This window comes from Podarcis melisellensis, assembly GCF_964234715.1.
Source record: "Podarcis melisellensis genome assembly, chromosome: 5".
Classification (NCBI taxonomy): Eukaryota; Metazoa; Chordata; class Lepidosauria; order Squamata; family Lacertidae; genus Podarcis; species Podarcis melisellensis.
In genome coordinates, this window is record NC_138537.1 from 56,846,658 (window position 1) to 56,865,321 (window position 18,664).

The 18,664-nt window shown below is 40.9% G+C and overlaps 1 long non-coding RNA gene across 2 annotated transcripts; it reads right to left on the reverse strand.

Annotated features, from left to right (window-relative positions):
* Nucleotides 1-6,086: 6,086 nt before the first annotated feature.
* Nucleotides 6,087-15,752, reverse strand: LOC309370774. 2 transcript variants are annotated; one of them, XR_014168680.1, is made up of 3 exons: nucleotides 14,314-15,752; nucleotides 8,781-8,910; nucleotides 6,087-6,747 (listed from the first exon to the last, which is right to left on the reverse strand). It is a non-coding gene; the product is annotated as an uncharacterized lncRNA (long non-coding RNA). The 2 variants fall into 2 exon arrangements; XR_014168681.1 differs by having other exon boundaries at nucleotides 14,095-15,752.
* Between the last annotated feature and the right edge of the window lie 2,912 nt (nucleotides 15,753-18,664).

Below are 18,664 nucleotides of genomic sequence, written 5' to 3' on the forward strand. Positions count from 1 at the left end.
AGAGAGAGGTGCTTATTTATATGAACCAATATAGTTTTATGTTAAATAATGGGCAGGCCAAACACCAATGGATACAAACTGAGATAAAATGGAATTCTTTCACATTAATTCCACATCGGCATGATCTCTGCAAGCAAGGTGTCATTCTCTCTCTGTCAGGCCACTTCATTTTAATTTGCATAAATTGGGATTTAGCGATGGCGCCCCCTATTTAGTAGCAATAATTAAAAAGCATTCAAAATGATCCCAGGGCATGCAAAATGGAGCAAAACATACATGCTTCAATCTGGAGCTCACTTTGCTCATGTACAGCTGGAATTCTGGCACATGCAGCTCCCCTCCCCATTAACATCAATGAAGGCAGCAGGCCAGCTTGTGCAAAGAACTGCTTGTGAAACCTCTCTTGAAATTAACATGGGCAGCTTGTGAAGACAGCAGAGCTCTGTATGTTCATACAACATTAAGAAACTGCTAGATCAGTGGTTCCAAAACTTTGCCCCCTGCTTGAAAATTGCTGAGGCCACTTAATGATTTCTTTTCCTGACTATTGTAGCAGTTGTAATGCACTGTGCTAGATGCTGAATGCTTTTCAGACATCTTTTGCCAGACACACTGTGGACTACCTGAATGAAGTTCACCGCCCACCAGTGCTCTGTAGACCACAGTTTGGGCACCCTTCTGGTAGAAAAAAGAAAAAAGAGAGGATATTATGATCCTCTAATTGTATTTTTTAAACTATTATAAAGAGTTAAAGGACCACTTTTTCTACACAAACATATGTTTGAAGTGATTGAGGTTTGTGGCTGAAGGCAGCTGAAGAAGTCTTCTCTGGCTGTATAAGCAGTGAGTGCCTTCCTTGCAAGGCAACAGTTGCCTTCACAGTCTCTTCCATGCAGTTTTGATAGGCATTTACCTGACAGCTGCAGTAGAGGAAATAATGGGCTCTTGTAGATTCAGATTGGGCTCATAACCCAGAAGAATTTGTGGAACTTGTACCTGCTAAGTTTCCTCTGTGGGGACCTAAGCCATATTTATTTTCTGGAAAAGGAATACAGTATATATATTCCAAATAAAACACAGTTATTGTGAAATGACAATTCCTTCCTTCATCTTATCTCAAGAGTTGTTTGTATTTATTCAAAGGACTGATCTAGTGAAAACTATTGATGACCCTTGAAATGCCTTTGAGAAGGTTTAACACAGAATAAAGTTCACAATTAAGTAGCGCAGCATAAATAGTGAGGAAAGTAGGGGTAGGAAATCTTCAAGATTACATTCTTCTAGGGGTAAGTGTTGGTGTGCTTAGAAGAATATAAGGGGCATACCTTTCCCCTCAAGTGAAGGGATTTCTAGAATCATAGAATTGTAGAGTTGTAAGGGACCCTGAGGATCATCTAGTCCAAACCCCTACAATGCAGGAATATGCAGCTATCCCATACGGGGATAAGACCTGCTTCAACCTTGGAATTACCAGCACCATGCTGTACCAACTGAGCTGCCCAGACTATGCTGTGTGTTTCTGTAAAAGGGAACAAAATGGACAAATGGCAGGTTTTTATAAAGTGGCACAGGTAGTGAAGGGTGATGTTAGGAGGGGTGCACTATAAGCTATATGCAATTTATTCCAGGGATAATGCCTTTTAGTACTCAGAAAGACTTCTTCATCCCTAAGAAATTGATTCAGATAGCTGCTTCAGCTTCTGAAGCTCACCAAAAGTATTATTTAAAATTTAGCTAATATTCCATATGCTACACTGATTTTATAAGACAACTGGCATTCATAGAACCAAGAGTATTCTTGTAGCTCTTAGTTGCAGTTCTTACTGCATATTTTATGGACTGGATCCCTTTCTTAATATTTCATCCCTATAATTAAATTTAGTTCATTTTAAGATGAAAATTCATGAGATGAAATAAAGGAATTATCTAATTTAATGCTGACTACATTACTTCCTAGTTTCTTGCAAAAATCTAAAGAACAAGTCTTGGCTGCCTGCTGAATTTCACAGTAAATGAATCAATGTGCAACTTCGTCTTGCAAAAATTCTGAAATTCTGCTTATTGCATTGATCAGAGAATGAGAGTCAAGAGCCACATAGGAGCTTATCCTATTACAGTGTCTTCCATAATTTATTCCATGTACAATGGAGAGGTGATCAAATTTCACGTGTGTTTACTTTCTGGAAGACAACCACCTGCCTATTTGAAAGAGCAGCAGAGTACAAATATGGTTCAGAGTAATGTGTTTATCTCCTTGACACTTGAATCTTTAAAATCTCATTGTTGTCATTGCGTTGTACCATGCACATTGGATTTATAAGAAACAGTAATAACCTCATTCAAACATGAAGCAAATTATGTTGCTTGAGAGATTATACTATAGGCATAAACATCTTACATTGTTTACATATGCTTAAAACTTCCACGTAACTCCTAGTGTCATTGAAAGTGTTGACAGAGCCTCCAAAAATAAATGGAAATGGTTGCTAATTGGGGTTTGATTGCCTATTTTGACTCTGGACCAGATGAAATGTCAAATTAGATGACATGCCCAAAATCTATGAACACAATTCACCATGAACATTTTAAACAAATGTAGAAGACCTGATTGGGATCAAAGGCCATAGTGCAATGGAGGGAGAGGAAAATGGCTTTTTAAACTTTCACTTGTGCAACTTCCTAATGAAGCAGGCGTCTCTTTTCCCAGTGGAGGAAACAACAGCTTTGGGAGCCCTCTAAATTTGCCAATCACCGTCCCACCCCATGCATGCAGCTTCACTACTATCACTTGTTATTTATTTATTTATTTATTTATTTATATAAATGGTAGGTCCTTTTCATGGATCTTCCATGTCACATCTAGTTTTCTTTGAGATGCTGGCAGAGCAATTTCATGCACATTGACTCAGAAGCACTTTTTACTATAGGATTTCCCGCCACTCCTGCCACCCCACTAAGTGTGTATTGTAGCCTAAACCTGAACTGGAGCTGTTCCGCTTTGGGTAGGGGATTTATGATTGGATGTACTTAATCATCACCACCTCCCCATATAGAAAACTGGATGTCAGAAGGGAATGTTCAATCTCCGTTTCTTACTGACACCTAATTTCCTATGAGGAAGTACATTTTTTATATGGAGAATCATACAAGTGGTGTGATTCAGAGACCCGTCAGTGAGCAATGGAGTGGAACAACACAGTTGTGTCCCTATCCCTGCATCTTTTATCTCTTCAGGAGAGAAGAAATTGGGGTGGGTGGGCTTGAGCACACAAACCACAGTGAAGGAAAGGTGGGAACAGCTGCTTCCCCCTCCTCCCCACTTTAAAAATCTGAATCTGTCCAGACAGAAGACTGCCTTCACAAAAAGAGAATAATGGGACTTCAAGCAATGCATAATTCCATGGTTTGTCACACTTATTTCGAAAGGGTTATTCCATAGAAAGGTGGTTTGAGGATTTTATCCTCTAATGGAACTTCCTCTAAATTTCCTTACAAGTAGTACTTTAGGTACAATTAGCACTTTAAGTACATACTCCGTCTGGGTGCTTTCATTTTGCACAAAAGCGTTATTCTAACCATCATATTCTATGCAGACAAAAATACCTGTTTTCTTCAATAAAATATGCTGACTTTCTAAACCCGCCCCAACAGCAATGAAAACTGCCTCTTGTTTTACTCTGGGCTGGGGACATACCAATATCACAAATTTTCCTCATCAGGAAGGAAGGTGAATTTATTTGAAGGGAGTCAAACATACCAAAGCCAGCCAACTGTGTTTTATACTATAAAGGCAGAATACTTAGGGAGTGGATGAAATCATGTGGACACAGAGGAAAGTCTTTAGACAAACGTACCCCAGTGTACAGTACACAACAAAGCTAACATCCATCTTGCATCAGATTGGCGTAGCGTGCGGGGTGCAGGGGGGGCCAGCCGCACCGGGCGCAACATCTGGGGGTTAGGGTTAGGGGGCACAAATCCACGGGTTAGGGGGCACAAATTACTTGCCTTGCCCCAGGTGCTGACAACCCATGCTACACCACTGGCAGCAGCAACAAGCTTCTCTTGGTTTTACTGCTGTTTGGGGAGACTTCCCTCCCATCTTCTAGGTTGGGTTGGTCTGCTGGTTGGTGGTAATGCATTTAATATTAGTTTCTTTACTCCACTCTCGCCTATTCCTCATTAATTTCCACATCATTTGCTTTGTTTGTGTACCTGATCAGGAGCTTCTCACTGCAAGCTGTTTTTGTTGGAGGAGAGCAAATCTCAGCAGGGAAACTACAGGAAATGCCCTACATTCCTTTCACTGATTGCTTAGTATCAGGGATTAAACCTTAAACAGCTACCTTCACATTTTGCTTTCTAGCTTTCTTTCTAAATGCCCAGTTGACTTACTTTCTTTAAACATGTAAACCAAGTGTCGGGGCCGGGTGGGCTGGTGGCTTGGGGTCTGGTTCATGCATAACCCTGTACCACCTTCTTGACAGCCCTTCCTGGCATCTCCAAGAAGGGCTGGGAAAGACTGAAACTCTGAAGAATTAGTGTAGAAAATACTGAACTACATGGACTAATGGTCTGACAATTAAAACACAATTTTATAAAATATGATCATAACGAGAGCAAATGCAAATTATTAAAAAGCTGGAATGAATTGCATAGCAGTTATCTGGACTGTCTAATTACCAAATCACCTGCAGGATAAAAAGGGTCATTACTGTCCTCCTAAAACAACACAAGGCTGGCACTAGGCAAGTCTCTCTTGGAAAAGCATTCCATATTTGCAAAACTAGAATGGAAAATGCACTCTACCAAACCCTCAGTTACTGCCTGAGAAGAACAGTTTTGAAGCACAGTTCATCTTACAGAAGAAGGGGCAGAAAGGCTGGAAAGGGGAAACTTTTTTTCTCAGTAAATCAAGTCCAGACTATTTAGGACTTTATCGTCCTACAAGTTAAGTTATACCTTATAACCCTATATCTAACAGCTAACTAGTGTAGATGACATAAAATTTGTTCCCTATGTCCAATTCACATCTGAAGGCATGCCACTGAATTCTGCACCAGTTGATACTGTCATACAATTTTCTGGAACCTTGAGCAGTTACCACAAAATGGAAGATGGACACAAGAGCCTTATCTGTAGCCTGTACAGATATAAATGAAAAAACATTCCTGGTTCCTGACTATAAACACAACCTGCACAGCAGACCCAGATTGAGGTCTTCTGAACCCAGTCTTTCAAAAGGGGCATGAGCCCATCTGAAACAAGCAAATACATGTCCCTAAGGTCAATTGTACCCCTAAATATCATTATCTCCATTCTATTTTGATTAAGCATCAGTCTGCTTGCCCTTATCCAGCCCACAACCTTCAAACATTGGTTAAGAGACTCAGCAGCTGTTCCTGGAATGGTGGAAAGGAAACAAAGTGGGGTGTCATTAGTATATTGATGACAATGAACTCCAAATATAGCAGGTTTCTTTAAAAAAATAAAGCAGGTTGTGATCTGGAATTTAAACCCCAGAGAGAAATTGCCTAAACCTGCCTGCTGAGGACGCTCTGCAGTGACATGGTCAAAGATTATGTCCAAGTGGAATGGAGAAACTGCAAGGCTATGCCATGAATTCCTAACAGACAATCAAACAGAATCTGATGGGCAATGCTACCAAATGCATAGGTCTAGGATAAGGATGAGAAACATGTGACTTTCCAGATTTTGCTGGAATATAACTTCTATCATCCCTGACCATTGGTCATGCCAGCTGAGGGTGATGTGAGCTGGTGTACAATACCACCTAGATCAGGGTTTCCCAAACTTCGGTCTCCAGCTGTTTTTAGACTACAGCTTCCATCATCCTTGATCACTGGTCCTGCTAGCTAAGGATGATGGGAATTGTAGTCCACCCTTGGCCTAGGGGAGCGTTGTTATGCTTTCCTTGTTCAACTTCCAGTTGTGGTGGGCACCACATTTATTAAACCCAGACAACAGATTGTCTACCAGCATGACTACATTTCTATAGCCTGAAACGTGGCTGAAACGTGTTGCGTAAACCATAGCAGTAGCATTTGTTTTGGACTTACATCATGCTTTGTATTCCTGTCCGTTCCTTGCAGCCCCTTCCAGGTAGAAATGAAGCGTCGCTGGGCTCTGCTCTGCTTGGGAAGCCAGTGAGTCCCCACGGCATCCTTGATCATCACATGCTCTTTCACTCCAACGCAAAAGATTTTTACCTGGCACCTCTTGACCACACCTCCAGAGAGATACTTCTTGTCACAGGCACTGTTTTCCGAACAGTGTGAGCTACTGTGGGTCTCGCCATTAATGAGGTCTGCTGCTTGAACAGACATGGCTTTGTTCTCTTCCTTGGGTGTTGAAAGGCTGCTTAAAAAGCCGCTGCTGTTCAAAACTTTCATTCCTCAGAAAACGTTTCCAAACTGTGGAGGTCTGTTAAATCCCAAACCATGAAAGCGAATGTGTAATGTAAAAGGCCTGGGTTGCAGCCTTATTATGCTGTTCCAGGAAGACCCTTCAGATCCTGAAACGTTCTCAATTTCATCTGCTCACTTGCAGTCTGGCCTCATTGTTCAGCGGCTATCAAGTAACTGAAAATTGACCTCTGGTTTCAAAGTAGCTCTTTTAGTTCACATAAAAGCAACACGTCCTTAAAACAAGGTGTCCCAGACTAGAAGCTTGGATTGTTTCAGCCCCAAACTCCTGAATCCGAATAGTTTTAATGATCCTCAGAACCTGTAATGTACAAAAAATATTTGTAAAAAATCTAGAGTAACTGATAAGAGTACAGGATTGCAGACACCACTGATAGTCGTTTGTAATTAACAAAATAAGGTTATTAATTATTATTTATTTTAAAGATTTCTAAGCCCACCCTATATCCTGGTGGATTCCACAGCGGTGTACTATTTTTATATAAATTAATAAAATAAAATTAATAATAAATTAATAATATATCACATCATGCATTCTTCATAATTCAATAAAACTGGAATACAAAAAAACCAACTATAACCCATGCAGAGGCAATGAAACCAATTTAAGATGCCTGGGCAGATAATAATGTATTAACATTGTACCAAAAGGATTGTAATGTCAATGGCAGTCAAATATCCTTGGGCTGCACTGAGGCAGCACTTTATTCTGTTTTCCTGGCGAGTCCTTAGCTGATGATTTCCATGTCTTATGTGATCCTTCACATGGCATAGGATCCATTTCTGAAAGGCTAGTGGAATCTATTGGCAGTTTAGCACTCATTTCCATGTTAAATGTTTCCAGAAAAAAACATCTATTTGCAACCCTGTTAACTTGGAAAGTGGCGAGACCGTTACATTTCACGTGATGAAATTTGGGGCAGTATCCTAGCATACAGTTCCTTCCCATCAGGCCTTTGGAAAAGGTTGGTTGGCTGGAGCATAATGCTCTGGTTCTGTACAAACTTCCTGTACATTTCCAAGCTCAGTCTAGGGTGATATGTACAGAGATAGATGTTTCCCTCTCTCATGGAACTTTATTTCTTTTATTTATATAAGGCATCTATAACCTGTCTTTTAGCTTAGAAGGCTTTTAGAGTAGATTATAAAAATCAGTAGTAAGAGGGTCCCTCTCATCAGGTTTACAGGCTAAAAAGACATGACACATGAGGAAGGAGGAATGGGAGGGAGGAGGGGGAAAGCGAGTTCAAGAAAGCGAGCTCTTAAATTGCTGTTCTTACAATACAGCTATAGTATAGAGTTCTGTCTATGAAGATTCTGGCTGGAGCAAAGCAGCTGGCCATCTGGGCCACTGGTTGTTCCATTGGAAGCATAGCTTTAACCTATCTTGCACCTTGATGTCATATGATGCCAGGTGACTGACAAGTAGTCATAGCCTACAGGTCGTCATAGCCGAAGGACTGCAATCAGAAGTCCCCCACTACTGCTGTATATAATTTGCCCTCCCCATCCTATTCTATATTAATCTTTTCTTCCTTTAGCCATCTCTGATCAATGTGAATTGTAAGGATATCTGGAAAGTAATATGACCAAACCCCAAGTCTTAAACACATTTACACTGAAAAAACTTGCAGTGATTTTAAGAAGCTTACTGCCAAGTAAGTATGCCTAAAACTAGTGTTTGAACCCTTTGGGGTTTTGTGACATTAGCATCACTGGGATTGTTATCAAAGTGTCTCTCCTTTGCAATGGCTAAACAACCTTGGGGTAGGTCGCTTCTTCCAGGAAAAGAAATGGAGGAAGAATGAGCCAAGCACATTACTGCTTCTGCCTGGCCAAGCCCTAAATTTCTCAGGAACTGGTTGTTAATGTTATCATAAAACAATTGTATTGTTAGCAATTGCAGCTGTTTTGTAGATAATCAACATAAATGAGCTCCAATCACTCTCATTTAATGCCTAAGGAATTAATTGATTTTTCTTGTGTGTGGTGCATTTAGATATGCAGTAGATGATGTGCATTTAGGTATTTAAAGAATAAACTCTTCAGAAAGAAAAGAGGGGGGGAAACCACGGGCACATGATTCCAGAATTTCATGTCTGTGAATTGTTAATCTCCTTATAATGAGATTAACATTTACAGCCATGAAAGATGTTCTGCCGTAGGTTATGCCGTGTTTCTGAGCTTATCTGCAGGGGGTTGCACAGATCCAATAAAGCATTCAGCAGCAATAAAACAGATTACAGTGAAGTCATGAATTTGTAATTTGATTCCCTTTGGGGCAGTGATGATAGTTATTTTCTTTATTTCCTGGACATTTTTCTTTATACATACAACATTGCAGGTGAGTCAGTTCCTGTTCTAGGTTGCCTTCTTCAAAGAAAAGGGAGATTCAAATAGCCTTCTTCAATCAGAAGCAGAACTCATAGGCTGGAGTTCCCTTGGGCACAGCAGTTTCTTATTGCTAGGACAAAACAAAACAGTGGGATTAAGAGCCGCCATAGTGGATATTTTAAAAGCCATCCAGACAATAACAATGGAAGGTGTTGCGTTCTGCTTATTGTTCTTATAGAAGATGGCCTATCAGCTGTGCTCTACGGTAGTGTAGTGCTCTACAGACCACCAATAAGCAGTTCAACAGGGAGCAGAGAAGGGGAACTAAATCCACAACTAAGGATAGGAAAATCCGTTTGTTTCAGTTTGTCTTGATTTCTCATTTTTCCAGTCTTCCATTCAGTCCTCCACATTTCCACATAAGTTGGCTATTTTAAAGTCCTCATGCAAATTTGTCAACATTTTAGTGCACATTTCTCCTGATGTATGAAATTTTGCCTAATACAGTGGTACCCTGGGTTACAAACACTTCGGGTTATAAACACTTCGGATTACAGATTCTGCTAACCCGGAAGTAGTACCTCGGGTTAAGAACTTACCTTAGGATGAGAACAGAAATCGCACGCCGGCAGCGGGAGGCCCCATTAGCTAAAGTGGTACCTCAGAACGGTTTCAGGTTAAGAACGGACCTCCAGAACGAATTAAGTTCGTAACCTGTATATACCGCTGTATATACATTTTTGAAAAACAATTTATCCTAATGCATTTTTGCATGCAACTTTCACTCACATATGTACCTGTAGGCATACATTTTGCCTCAGTAAATGCATTTTTGTACACTTTAGTAGACTGCAGAACAGCAGTGCAAAACTCAGAGGTGTGTATATTTTGAAGGATTGTTTAAGTTTGTGCATTGTTTCGGAAAGTGAGAATTAGGTAGGTTCACTTTTAAATGCAGCAAACTAAATTCTGTCCCACTCCTACGGTCGCAACCTCCTGCAACAGCTGGTCAGCATTGTTTAGTTGCTATCTGCCATGAGAAATCTGTGATCAGGTCTCATAAAGACAATTGCCTGGGGTGGGATGGCTATTTGAATCATAGCAACATTGCTAGGGAGGGAGTTTAATTTGCTCTCACATGTCATTTGCCAATAAAAATCTCCCTTCTCTAATGCTGCTTTCATCCTCTGGACAATAAATAGATCTCTATTTTTACCACCACAGAGCTAACACCAGCTTTGGCAAGAAATAGGATTTAGATTTGGTAAATGGCTTGGTGGCATGATGCAAGAGGGTTAAGTATCTGCCACAGCACCACTGGTCCAGTCTAAGTTAGAGCCTTCTGCACTGTTTGCAAGTAAAACACCAGGAAACCCAGTCATGTATCTCGTATCTCCCTGCGGCATAGTTTGGTCCCAAAGGCACACTACGTAGCTGCAGCTCTGATGGGTGAATTGAACAACTGTTTATGTACATACAACAGCCATGTAGATGCTCAGCATCCAGTGGAAAATCAATGTGCATGTATGTCTCCTACCTGGATCACAACAACAACAACAATAACAAAACACCCCAGCAACAACCAACAGCCACAGTCCTATGATGGTAACTTAGACATGAAGAGTCTTAATGAACTAAATGGAACTTATTTCAAGTAAATGTGCACAACAGCAGGCTGCACATCTTTCTCCTACTTTTTGCTATCAAGGATGTAAATTATCATAATGATTTAACATGATGGCAATCACTTGGCCTTGAGAAGCAGAATTGATTTTGCAAAAGACAAATAATGACTGTGGGCAAGTTTTTCAAGGGTGTAGGTGATTTAATAAGAGACATGGCTGCAGTCCTCCAAGCTACTTATTCCAGTCTCATTGACATAAAAGGTTTAAGAAGCATATAAGGTTTGAGAACTATGTGTTAGAGGTTTGTTCACATGCCACTGCGTTCAGGATTCAGATGATTAAACAGTAAGGTGCAGTACTATCCAAGTATTTTAAATATGATTGGGCTCCTAGTGAAAATGTCTCAAGCATAAGAAAAAAACTAATTACTTCTCTAGCAAACCTGCCACTTTCTCTGCAGCCTACACAATCCCTCTTGGCCCTTTGGGAAATGTGGTGAGACACAAAGATCCAGTTCACATGCAATGTAACAACAGGCCAAACCATGGCTTCGTGTGACGGAGAAAACATGTAGGCTTGGGGAAAGAATATTGCATTGCAGCCCCTTGACTCCTCCAGTCCTGGACTGCTGTGAGTTAAGCCATGATTTGACTTAGCATTTTGTTTGGTATATCTTTCGCAGACAAACTATGAACAAACCTTATCTACAGTTTGTCTGGAATGAGCTCAACTATGAGACCAGGTATGGACATAATGCTAGGTTTGGCCTTGGATGTTGTGGCAACAGCAGGAGAGGAGCGCTGTAGTCACTATCTTCGCTCTGGGAAAATGCAGGCTTAAATCATGTTAAATCATGGTTTGGCTTAATGCTACATGCCAGCTAGGCAAAAGTGCTCTCCAAACTATAAAACCGTGTGGTCCTAACACTTGAGTTTCCTGGACATTGTTGCCAATTTCTCTTATACTCAGTATTTTTTAAAAAACAGCCTCATACCCAACTTTGCTTGGGAATTCTAAGAAACCAAAAAACAAAAACAAAAAAACAAAACAAAAACCAGTGCACTTTTGAAAACAGTGATTGAAATCAGCATGGATTTGAAAGATTTGGGGTGCTATCTTCATTCAACGGGGCACCCAATCATATCATACACAAAAGCCTGCTACTTGATCTCAGGAACCATCATGCAAAATTTGGTTATGAATGAATGAATATATTATTTCGGTCACAGACCAGTTTCAGCTCACATACAATACAGTATCAGGGAAATCATGAAACACAATAGGGATACATTTAAATATGCAGTTCGGTATAACAGGGACAGTACAGATATAGCAGCAATTAAAATATATAAATTAGATCTTACTCACTAAAATATAACCTGAAGTTGTCATTAAAAACCTTAATCATGATGATATCACAACTTGTTCCCTAAGTTTTATAGCAATCGCACAGAATTTGGCCACCAGGGACGTGGGTGGCGCTGTGGGTTAAACCACAGAGCCTAGAACTTGCTGATCAGAAGGTCAGCGGTTCGAATCCCCGCAACAGGGTGAGCTCCCATTGCTCTGTCCTTGCTCCTGCCAACCTAGCAGTTCAAAAGGACGTCAAAGTGCAAGTAGATAAATAGGTACCGTTCCGGCAGGAAGGTAAACGGCGTTTCCGTGCACTACTCTGGTTCGCCAGAAGTGGCTTAGTCATGCTGGCCGCATGACCCGGAAGCTGTACGTTGGCTCCCTCAGCCAATAAGCAAGATGGCGCCGCAATCCCAGAGTAGGTCACTACTGGACCTAATGGTCAGGGGTCCCTTTACCTTTACTAACGTGATCTCTGGATTTTTGTCCTCTACCAGAGATTTTAAATATTGGAGTTTGGACCCATTTGAAGATTTTTGCATAGCAGGGGTGAAAAATGCTGAGCATATGTCCCCGTAGAAACTACATCGTAACAAGGCATCAAGCCGCAGGGACAGATGCATTCCGCATATGGTTTACCCTCGAATCTGCCCTGCAATAAGGCAGATGGCAGCACGTTGAATCTCGCGAGGGTGAACAACCGTCTGTATTTGGGTATTTGTAATTTTGACAAATATATTGCTGGGGTAAACCCTCTCCCGTTGTCTTTTATAGCTGGGTGTTTATTCATCTCGCTCACATCGCATTGTAGTTCCACATCCCAAATTTGTTGGTAGTTCCACATCCCAAATTTGCTCTAGCTTTCTCATAACCTACAGCTATCAGGGCCTGTGGGGAGAACCCCAAGCCTCTTAGCTTTTCGTGCAGAGTAGCTTTCCATTTGGATTGGTAGGAATCCAGTAGGGTTAAGGGAGCCGACCTAATGGGGAAAAAAATAAGTTTTAACTAATAATGGATCTTCAGGATCCATATCCAAGCATTAACGGGGATTTGCCCCACCTCCAAGCGGACAGCTATATTGGATACGCAGGAAGGAATCCCTAACAGGCAGCAATAAAACTTAGTTTGGAAGGATTCTAGGGGAGCAAGATTTAGGAAGTTGCAAATCTGGGAGCCATATGTCAGTTGTGTTAATACTTTTGCAGCAAAGACCTGGGAGGCTGCCATAATATATTGGTCTCCTTTCCCATAGAAAAACCTTGTAATAGCTTTGGTAGACCTTTGGGCATTTTCAATAGTATTTTTAACGTGGTAATGCCATGAGCTCTGTTCCTGAAAAGTTATGTCTAGGTATTTAAATGACGATACCTGTTCAATGGATCGATGGTCAATTCTCCATTTGTATCTCATTCTTTTTTTAGAGAACACCATAAATTTTAGATTTAGTATAGTTGGTTGTTAATTGTTCAGCTTTGCAATAGGCTGTGAGAGATCTTAGAAGTTTTCTTAGGCCCACACAGGAGAAGGAAATTAGCACTGCATCATCTGCATGCAAGAGAACTGGGAGGGGCGTACCAACCAATTTGGGGAGGTGGGCATTTTCTTTCTTCAGTATCTTAAGAGGTGTCCAAATACGTAGTGAACAAACAACTTTCAAAAACATATAGGAAATGCTACTCTCTGGGTGCTTATGGGTGAGTGTGTTAATTTGCAAACAGTACACTGAGTTATCGCAAACGGGTCATTAGAAACATGTTTTATCTTAGTTATTGGATTTCCCCAAGAGGTTCAGTCTGTGTTAAATGGGAAGGAGGATACAGGCTGACATTTTTATTCCAGTGACGTTGTGTGGGCACTTCAAATCTTGCATGCCCGAGAGGCATCAATTTCTGAAGTCCAAACCAAATGAGATACAGGAAGTATGTTACTGGATTGCCTGTCATTATTGTTATTTTTAATGTAAAAGCAATCATGAGGATGAGAGGTCCAAATTTGCTTGGAGCCATTTTGTTGCATGAGAGGGTTAATCCTTTCTCCCTGTACCATTTACCTGATGTAAATTGCCCCGCTGCCTTGAATGTGCTATTAAAATATGCAGGAACATAGGATATGTAAAATGAACCATGGAAGTAGAAGAAGAGAAGGCATTGGCTCTGAGGCATAAGGGATCCGCACTGTAGGAGACCAAGGCAGGCAGGGCCCCATAGCCCAGTCCCTAGCTGGCCAGGTGGGGCTCACTAGCTTTGGGAGGAGGTTTGCGATTCCTCAGCTGGAGTAGGCTCAGAACAGGTGAGGGTCACCTGCCTCATCAAGCCCAGATGCAGCAAACAACATACCTGGTGTGAAAGGGAAGCAGAGCTGAGGTGCTGGGTCTGCTCAATTGCTCATGTTGATGGAGCTTGGATGTTCCTCGACCTCTACGGGACTGGGCTTTAGGTTTGACTCTGGACTGTATCCTGAGTGTGGGACTTGGTTACTTGGAGTGACTCTGGATTGTGTTTCCTGAGCTTTGCTTGTGTGGCTTGATCCCAGGACTTTGGACTTGATATACTCACTTGCTGCTAGGTAGGCCAGGGCTTCAGGGCACTGACAATCCCACTGTTGCAAGCATAACAGCAGAGATGATTTCAGGTGTGACTTAAAAATTAGTTACATTAAAATCAACTAGCTGAGAGGGGGATGGAAGGATGTGTGGCTTAGCAATCAGTCGGAATGGCCTAGTGTGCGCTGAGGTAAAGGGTGCTCTGATTGGTTGGGTAGTTGTGAGGCAACTTTTCCACTTTGTTTGGCTGAATTATTTATTATTTGTTGAAATTATATCCAGCCCTCCCTCCTGAAGGAGCCCAGGGTAGCAAATGAATGTTGTCCTGCACTGTACAAAGCAAGAAATACAACATCTCTCTGTGCCTTTCCCTGTTTTCGCTCAGTTTCCTCAGGAAATCCTGTTATCAGGATTTCTTTGTCTCTCTGGACTTTTGTTTGTTATTTATGTGGCTTTACACACTCTCTTGTTTTACTGGGGCCTGGATGACTCCATTCAATCACTGAGTTACTTGAGGGTGAAGTTCACCTCCATGGGTGTTTGTATGGGGGCATGTTTTAATTTAATAATAATAATAATAAAATCCTGAAAGTTTATGTTTATTACTGGTTGTGATGAAGAGGCTTCATTTATAAAAAGAAAATAATAATATGCTGGCAGTTGAGGAAAGTGTGAAGTCTGTTGCCATCTGAAAATCCAACTGTTTAGTAGTACTTTGTGCATGCACAGAAGCAATGTTTCTCAGACCAGACAATGCTATTGCTATCTCCTCACAAACTGCTTTATTATTATTTTTTACTTTGTTGATTTCTTAACTTTTGTAGGATTTTTTTATTTGATTTTAAGCACAAGTCCTAACAGTAGCAAAGAAATCCAGAAACAGAAAAGCTGACATAATAGAAGCTACGACTGGGAGGAACTAAGGCATTAAGGGAACTGTGGTATTCTGGGCTTCCTTGTCAGCAATTTTTGGGAACAACTGACATTTGAGATGGCAACACTAGGAGTCTTGCTATGAAGTCATCAGTACCAGATGGGTAGGATTTCCAAGCCTGTAAAACCAGTCACTTTAAGCAAGTGAGGCAGCTTGCTTAGTCCAAGTTGTATACATCTTAGGTTCATGTGTCAAGAAAAGAAATTCGGAATTGCAGGTCAAGAGCCAAACTACAGGAAGCACTAAATGTGTCAAAGTTACCAGTACATATGTATCTGAAATGACACGTATGTAGGACCCCAAACAGGATCAGGGCTATGGAGATTTAACCCTTCCTTTCTCTATCACATTCCAAACAAAACTCATGCCACACCACCACAGCTGCTATTAGCAAATTGTCATTTGATGCTAACAGGGCAGAGACAGTAAATATAAAAACTCCCCACTGGCATTCTTCATTAACATTGTAGTGGGGGTGGGGTGGGGTGGTGCTGGTCCAGACCTTAATTTGAACAAAGGCTCTGTTTTCACTTCAAAGCCTGGGCTACTCTCAAATAACAAAATAACAAAAAGAGCTGTCTAAACTGGTCAAACTTTAACACTTTAATTTCAGCCAGGCTATTCCAAGATAAGACCTAACCCAGCAGGGCTCAGGAATCTATAAAGCAATGGCAAAGATATGGTGCCTTTGGGCATGCACAGAACTCTAAAGCAACATCGTATGGATCAAGCTCTAGCCCAAGTAATGTGGATAAAACAAACATTTTTTCTTCTTTTTACTGTGTGTCTTGAGTTAGTTCCCAGGATATGTCGAATATATACTAAAGCAGTACTGACATGAAAGTTCAAAAACTTTTTATTGTCTGCAGTAAAACCTGATGCAGTAAACAGCAGAACATATCGCACTAGATGAAAGAGTGGGCTATAGCTAGCAAATGTAGAGACCTAAATTGTAAAAGAAAAGAAAAGGAAAAAGAAGACTTTCTTCCTCCACATCTCTGATGGAAGAGGTTATTCAAATATTTCCTTAAAAGCCAACAGCAGGTATTAAAGCATACATTGGTTGATAGCATTTTATAATTTTAAAAAATGATTGCATTCCCCATAAATTGAAAATACTAGCACAGGGATGGTGTGGAAGAAAACCAGTCTTTGGGAATTATTTCAGGGTTGCAAAGATCTGTCTTTATTTGAAGCAATATTGCTGGGGGCAACAGGCAGAAACCAAGCAGAGGGTCTTCCTACTTAGGCAAGTTCCTCTGAGGAAAGTATGCAGTTTTAGACATATTTATACTCGCTGCCTTATGGTTTTCTCTATTCTCCAAAATGTGGAGGTCACACAAATTGATTTCCATTGTGAGCAGTCAGACTTGATAATAAAACTAGTCGCATCTAGAACACGGGTGAGTAAGTAGATTGGGATCTACTGATACACCTTGAGAGTCATTTGCTGTAAATCAGCAAGGATTTCTGAGGCCTAGTTACTTTATAAGAGCAACAACAAAACGACTCCCCCTCCTCCACAAGGCCCCAACCTTAAATTATACTGCCAAAATGAAGAAAGCTTAGGGGAACTAGGGGTAGTTTTTTGTGTGGAAGGAATGTGAGTCCTGATCAGTTCTATTACTCAGAGCAAATTCCTGGGCTCACAATTCTTTAATACTAAGTGTGTGTGTTTTCTACTCCAAGTGAATGCCTACACTTGAAGTAAAAAAAAGGGATATAAGTGTAGTAATAAGTAACCAAAAAAGGGAGTGTAGTAAAAAACAGAAACAGTTTTTCCCAAGTCTGAAACCTGCTTACCTCTGACCTAGAATAAGGATTTCACGAATATGGAGCACACACATACTGAGATATAAATAGGCATTCAAGGTGATATGTAACACTAAAGTAGGTCTTATCTCTTTTCCATATAGCTTGGAAAACATTCTGCTTTTTCCTTTTGAGCAAAACTGTGGGCAAATGTTGAGGTACACTTTGATTAAAATTTGGTAGTGCTGCCATGGATCAGATAAAATTGCTTCAGGGAGCAGATCCACCTGTGAAGGTCTCACTTAAAACTGCCAGTTGTCATTACAGAGGGAATGTCCACTGAGTTAAATGTCAGATTTATAGGTGCAAGACAATGATTGTCTTACTGGTAAATGAACTGGAAAGGGAAGGCTTGTCCCTGCACTATGCAGCAGTTTGGTTCAATTTATTGGCCAACTAAAAAAGTTTAATCAACCTCAAATGTGCACTACCAATGGCATAGTAGGCGGTGCATGTGGCAAAGCATCGCTTCCAGACTTTTTTTAAAGCCAGAAACAATTATGTCATCTGCCAGAATGCTAGGGTAGGTGGTGGACCTGTCTTGCACTTGCAAATGAATAATGAGACTTGCAAGTTTTTCTGTTGTTTGCTATATATTAACAAGGAGGAAGTCAGAGAATAAGGAGAAACAGTCAAGCAGAGGCTGAATACTTTCGTAGATGGGATTCCTGCTGCCTGCCAACCATTTAAACTGTAACACATCATTGCAAGATTGTTTGCATTTCTAATTGAAAGCTTAAGACTGATCAAGGATGTGAACCCAAGTCATCTCAGCGGAAGTTCAACATGCTAAACACTCCATCACCCTTTGGCGGCTCATTATTCTGTTTCTGTCGGCTCTGATGGTAATAAATTGGATATCATGTTCTGTACTGCTGTCCTTTGGTGTGTATATGTAGAGAGACAGAAAGAGCTGTTTATTGTTTGGGATTCTCCTTGGAGAGATGTGGATTATGGAACTGTCATGATGAGCTCCTGCAATTAAATTTTTTCCCACTGCAGCAATTACTGCTGCTTTGAATTGTGGTTTGAAGGTCCAGGAGAATCTGGTGTGCGGGACAAGTTTGAAGACAATGCGGTGCAGTGGGTAGAATAGTGGGCTTTAGGGGTGCAAATGTTTCCCGTCTCTCGGCCTTTATTGGCAGCCCAACATGCAGAAATTTGAGAAGCTGCGTTCTTGCTGACATGGAGATAAAGTGAGTGAAAAAAGCTACACATCTGTAGTTTCCACACATAAAGGATACAAGTAAATGTTGGCAACCTTGTTGGACGTGGCAGTGGAAATCCCATTTTCAGATCGCAGCTCATCTATAAAACCCTTGGGCAGGTTTTCTCAGTCTAACCCACCCCAGAGTTTTGTTAGCAATATAACAACATACCCCTTTATATGCTGACTTGAACTGCTTGGAGAAAGAATGTAAAAGTTTTATACTTTGACCCATTGTCGCTGGTGGGGGAAAATAATAGCCTCCCTCCCCCCTCCTTGAAAGTATTTAACAGGTCCCTAGAATATTGAATCGAAAAGATTTAAAGAACCCCCATATTGGATATAAAGTCGCAGGCACCAGAGGCTTTCGTGAATTTGGATTCGGCCATAGGATTCTGTAGCAAAAGAGGC